General features: G+C 40.2%; 1 long non-coding RNA gene across 2 annotated transcripts in view; it reads right to left on the bottom strand.

Moving 5' to 3' along the window:
• Positions 1–389: 389 nt before the first annotated feature.
• The window catches only part of LOC130157228 (uncharacterized), a 38,808-nt gene continuing 33,197 nt past the window's right edge, over positions 390–6,000 (bottom strand). Inside the window, exons 5-6 of one of the 2 annotated variants that reach the window (XR_008824737.1) lie at positions 5,711–5,751; positions 390–2,120 (exon numbers count right to left, since the gene is read on the bottom strand). This is a non-coding gene — a long non-coding RNA (uncharacterized LOC130157228). Of the gene's footprint in view, positions 2,121–4,818; positions 5,618–5,710; positions 5,752–6,000 lie in introns of those variants that run through there. The other variant, XR_008824738.1, reaches the window with a different exon arrangement.

Below are 6,000 nucleotides of genomic sequence, written 5' to 3'. Positions count from 1 at the left end.
AAGTTAGGTCTGAAATGCTAGGACTCTAAAGTGACATCACCTCTTGTGGACACTTGGATGGTGAATTCTGAGGATGGTTACAAATCAGTAACTGAATCCAGCTTTCTTTTAATATCTAGAGTTTATAGATTGGCATACAGAGTTGTAACTGAAGGCAATTTGCAGAATTGTGCATGAAGCTTGTTTGGGCCACCTTAAATTTATTTATACTTTCTGAAAAGCCAGTCCTCCATAATTAATACTATGAGCTTTTTTTTGCTTTTTTTTTTTTTTTTTTTTTTTGCGGGGGGGGGGGGGTTTGGTTGTTGCGGGTTTTGTTGAGGGTTTTTTTTTGCCTTAACCTTCAATTTACTCTTTTGATTTTTTGATTAAATATAGATACTTCCTGTCTATTTTATATGGTGTTTTGGAGAATAGACTATTTCCAGGAATTTTTGTTTCCAAAAATGTAAGTATACATTTCTGATACCATTATTTCATCAATAATGATACCATGGACAATAATATAAGGACAGCAGAGGAACTTCAAGATACCACAAACTATGCAGTAGGCAAAAAAGGCTTTCAAATCCTGGCATATGATTTAAGGTAACAGCCCAATACAGTAATCAAATTGTAGGGATAGGGAAAGGCTGGTAACATGATCTTTAAAGTTGGTACTAATCACCGAGACCTAGGCATGCAGCCCATACTGAAACTGTTAGAAATTCTTTCCACTTTTATTGTGTTTCATGAGAAAACAACAAGAACAAAAAAAAAGCCACCATTGGAATGAACACTCTATGAAGAAATTTTTTACTTTATGATTTCAAAAGTGAAGCAAAGGTTTTCATTTATGTCATTCTATGGTCGTTGCCATTTATGCAGTGACCCTAACTGCCATTTCCCCCTCAGTCATTCCATTCTGATGAGAATCTGGTATTTCTGCTATGAAACATTATTTTTAATGTGTTTCCTCCAAACGGAGAGCCTACTGCCACTTATCTCCTACAAAAATTCTAAGCATTAAGAGTCTGTGTAATCAGTGCAGTAAACACAAGGAAATCTTCCAGCCGTTTGCCAATACTCAGACTTCCCTTTGCTCAGATTTTGAAGCCTGTCACTTTAAGGTTTCTGTGTGGAGGCTGTGATTTAGTAACATTACTGAAAGTCGTAGGCCTGAAAACATTTAACTGAGCTCTTGGTGATTTCATAGGAAGAAATACAGTCTCTCAGGCCTCTGAGTTTTCCCACATGGATATTAGTGCAAGGTAGAGAACGCTAGCTATAGGAAGCATTCAGAGACTAGACATAAGCAGCAGTTTTCCCACTTTACGTCCCTGAAGCACTAGACATGAAACTTGACTCACTGAAGTAACATAGGTCCACTGCTTTTTCCCCACTTCTACCTGCAGTTGTTAGACAACATGAAAGATGTTGTGTAGTTCAGGAAAGGACTGGTCATCTCTGCATCCTTTCTAGACCAGGACACAGACAGGCTGTCCATAGACTCTGTGGTAGAGGTCCTGTTATGCCATAGCACCCGTAGTTCTTGCCTCTGGGAATACCTCTTTACTGCACCAATAATTTGCTCCTTCAGAGCTCAAGCAAACTGCTGGTAGACAAGGAACTAAAGCATCTTCATCCTCAAATGCTGGTAGGATTCAATATGCACAAATCATGTTCCTGCAGAGAACTCTGAAGGTTCCCCTTGCAAAATTATGTTTCAGGTCAGTTTTCTAAAATAAACATAGATTCTTTGACAAGGGACTATGTTAAGATGTTATTAAGATTTGTGAGCTGAATAACAGCATACATCGAGCCACAAGCATAAATATGTTTTCACACAAACCTTTGGTTTGTTGGTAACAAGCCTATCAGATACTGTCTGGGGAGGGGGAATGTTCCCATAACCAAGGCATCCCTTTACATTTTTAATCTGCAAACTTCAAAACAGAAAAAATTTGTATAGAGGAAGTCAAAGTTACTGTAAACTGTCAGGTTTACGAACTTCTTACTGCTAGCGCCCCTCCCACCCTTTAATTCACATACCTATTGACACAACTTTCTATGCTGTAGAGCCTTGTTACTTCTTCAGTGTCATCATTGCTGTAATAACAAGTGTTTCACATACTGCAGAACTGCAAAAACAGAAACATGAGAGGATCAGAAGAAAAAACTGGTATCAAAGATATTACAATGAAAGAAGGTAATTTATACCAGAAAACTACAGGGAAATGATTGTGCTCTACCTGTAATGCTTCAAAGCAGTCCTCAGTGTAATAACATGTATTCCTGGTTTTTTTCTGGAGTATATAGGACACAGTATGCACATTATGAAAAATATATCAACCTGTTGCTCTTAGAATCCGTTTCCACAACATCCAAAAAAATTGACACTATAACAACACACTTACTTCACGTACACAGGTGAGTGTTTCCCATCCCACCTTGCTGTAGCTCACAAGGAGAAAGTCTTGTCTTTTCATCACCATTTCTATCCCTCTGGTTCCTAGGTGGGATTCCTAAAAACACAGCTGTATAAGCGAGTGAAAAGGCTGGCAATGCTACACGTGCAAGTGGGTGCAGCAGCCTGCCTGAAGGTTGTACTGAACATGAAGTTCTGGACAGCCCTGCTGAGAGGGAGCTGCTGGAACCTACAAAATGCAGGCACTGCTCTCCATACTATCACAGGTTATTTCATAAAGCCAGAGTCGTTTTTGTTCTGAACACAAGGAGGAGTCAAGTGGCCAGAAAGACGTAGAAAAAGAATACTTTCTGAGATACTCAGTACTTTGGCATAAGGTGTTCACCCCTACCTAGAAAAGGGGGAGAAGTGAAATGGACAGCTGAACTGCTGTAATATTCTGAATTCTAGGACATATATCTACAATCATGTCTGCTATTAAGAGGAGGATCTCAGGTGGCTTGGAAGGAAAAGATGCAGTAGGGCACACTGACAGAATAAAAGCTATTACTTGTCAGGCTTTTACTGAAGAATTTCAATGGATTTAATCTTATTTCAAGAAGGTTTTGAAAGCCAATATTGCGTAGCCTTTTATCAAGCGTTACCTTACCATAAGCATGAAGCTCCTTTTTCTAATATATCTTTTGAGGTTTTTCAGAGCAATGATTTTTCCTTTTGAGAGACTTCTATAATACCCTGTGTCATGCTCTGGGAGAGAAGGCTTAATCCATGCTGCTTCTGCTGTCACCATAGTGTCAAAAAAGAGTAATGTAAATATTTCATTATCCTCAGACAGAAATATAGAGGTTACTTTTGTGTATACATAGTAGTCCAATTCTAATTCATTCTCTAGAAAAAGAAAACTTTCTGGGCATTTATTTCAAAGATAAATTACGCAGCTGCTCAGAATAACCAAATTGATAATAATTTGTCTATATTGTCATTTTTAGCAGCTCCTGTCTGACCATGTATTTACTAGAGAAAACTTTTCATATTAACATTAACTGCATGTTAATGAAGTTCCATTTTATATTAAAAATATAAATAATGTAACAAAAACAGTCATCCACCTTGTTCTTGCGATGACTTCTGACAGCACAGACCAGTGGTTAGACACTCCCCTTTAAAATGGTGCAACACCAGAAGTCTCGTGGCTCTCTGCAGGGCCAGAAAATACTCGCTGTGGGTAGACAAGGAACTTCCAAAATGTTCCTAAAGTACAATACTTTGTTCCTCTTTGTCCTTTGCATCTCCCAGGCAGTTTGACCCCTACAACTTCTGTGCAATAACCACAGAAATACAGGGCAAATATCTCCACACAGGAGTTGTGAGGGACATGTAAGAGGAGCACTTCCATGGCGGCCCCTGCCCCAAGGTCCACTGCTAAAAGCACAATTCTTGTCAGAAATGCACCTTTTCAGCCTATTACACTTCCAAGTCAATGATACACATCCTCTTTAACCTATCTCTGGATCACTACTCCTGCCATTTTCCACCCCACACAAAGGAAAAATCCCAAAACAACACTGGGCCAAAAGCACAGCTTAGAGCGAAGTCTCACCCTTCCTCTGAAAAGGCACTGTGAGGGCCACAACACCTCGGCAGCTGGCTCCCACCAGCTTCGTCTCCCAGTCCCAACACCAATCCCTCCAATCGGGCCGATAACCCCAGGCCTTGCTCCCTCACCTCCCACCTTCCTCCCCACCGGCTTGGCCCGGCGGCTCCATGCCCAACTAGCAGGCAGCCCAGCAACAGGCCCGTGGGAGGCACAAGCAGCGCAAGGGGAAGGGGGGGTCTAAGCTGGCGCCAGTTGCTGCTGTGAGACTGGGCATCTCCCACACATAACCCAGAGCAGATCATCTACGTGTGGCCTCTGGATCCGGTGGCAGCGGCCTCCTTCAATGTCCAAGGCCTGGCCCCCACGCACAGCACTGCTTTTCTGTCAGCTGTAAGCGCGAGCTAGCTGTGACTCTCCAATTGCCATCCCCAGGTTTTCCTTCACAAGTTCTGCCATGATATTTGCATCTTAAAGAGTACTACATACATAAAGTAACACTTTAAAAATTATAGTACTGGATTAGAAACGCTGACCAGTTGATGACGCATCAAGCCATTGCCCAAAATATTCACCAGAGGCAGCTTAGAGAAAATAACGTGATGCAATTTTTGCAGCGGCAGCCCTGAACATATAAGGAGAATCTCTCAGGAAGGCCTCAGATACATCTCCTTGCTGGATAAAGCATCAAAATTCCTCATGCTAGGAAAACGTGAAGTGTGTTGCGTGCAGACACGCTGGCATTTTTTACGCTCTGCATGCAGCAGCATAAATCAACCAGCTTTTAAAGAAGCCTGGCACAAAGTCAGGACACATTTAATGTGTTATAACTATGCCTGGCTTAGCTAAACTCTGAAATTACTTGCAAGTGAAGTGATCGAAAGAAAATCAAAACTAAAGGTGAATTTCGACCTTTTTCCCAAGCCTGTAAGTGGGACAAATGCTTTACATAAAACATACAGAGATGCTTATCAACAGAACTATTTTCTGCAAAGCAAAACTCGAAACCATATTAGTTTCTCATGGACTGGCTGGGGAAAAAAAAAAGAAAAAAAAAAAAGAAGGAAAAAAAAGAAAAAAGGGGAAAATAAGCATGTTTACTGCATGAAGGCTTGACAAAAGTCCTTCCCTCTCTAAGATGAGGAACTGCCTGATATGCAAGGCTTGCTAGTCTCACAGCCACAGAGAACAGAAATACCAGAGACATGATGTAAAGCAGTGAATAGGCTAAAATTCGCATTCTGATTTCTTTTATGAAGGGAAGGTAATTTGTTTTAAAAATGATTTTTATTAAACCAAAAATCCTAGTAGGCATTGGAAAGTGAAGAAATAGAGATTTTAAATCTCAGTGCACTAACACAAAGTACACATGTACTAGCATAAGTAAGTACACTTACATGTATTTTCTTTTAGGAACACTAATTCAAAAGCAGGTCTTACAAAATAAGGAGAACCACACACCCCTCACCTTCATAATTGTACCAGGAAATTTTACAGGGCCTAGCTTAGCTAAGGCACATCTACTCTGGTCTTAGAGACAGATTGCCAGCATTTGTCATTTTTCCACCCCAGGTTTTGTGTCTTACCTTTCTAAATAACAACTTGCTTTATGTGGACTGGAAAAAAAAAAATAAAAAAAAAAGCTTTAGTTTTCCTTCTTCCTATTGTAGTATTAATGTTTTCACTAGAAGAAAGGAAATTCTTCTTACCCCTTTTATTCACTTTCAGTTTAAGCTGGTCTTGCTCAGAGCTGGAATGAAATACAATGAGATGACTGAGTAGAGAATTAAGATTTTGCTAAAGGTCCGCAAATTGGTTAAATGACCGTGAGCCATATACAAAGTCACAGCACGTAAGTACAGTACAGAGGACGACAGATTCAGCTCCTCAAGGCTGCAAAGTTGAACTGGTTTCTTTGTGGTATCTTTGTTGACCTTGGTAAATCTAATTTGAGACAGTACTGAAATTTTCTGATATACTAGACTTGGTTTTCTTCAAG

Source organism: Falco biarmicus, chromosome 11 (assembly GCF_023638135.1).
Source record: "Falco biarmicus isolate bFalBia1 chromosome 11, bFalBia1.pri, whole genome shotgun sequence".
NCBI classification, from domain to species: Eukaryota; Metazoa; Chordata; class Aves; order Falconiformes; family Falconidae; genus Falco; species Falco biarmicus.
Note: the sequence above shows the minus strand (reverse complement) of the source record. Positions and strands in the feature narration are given on the sequence as shown.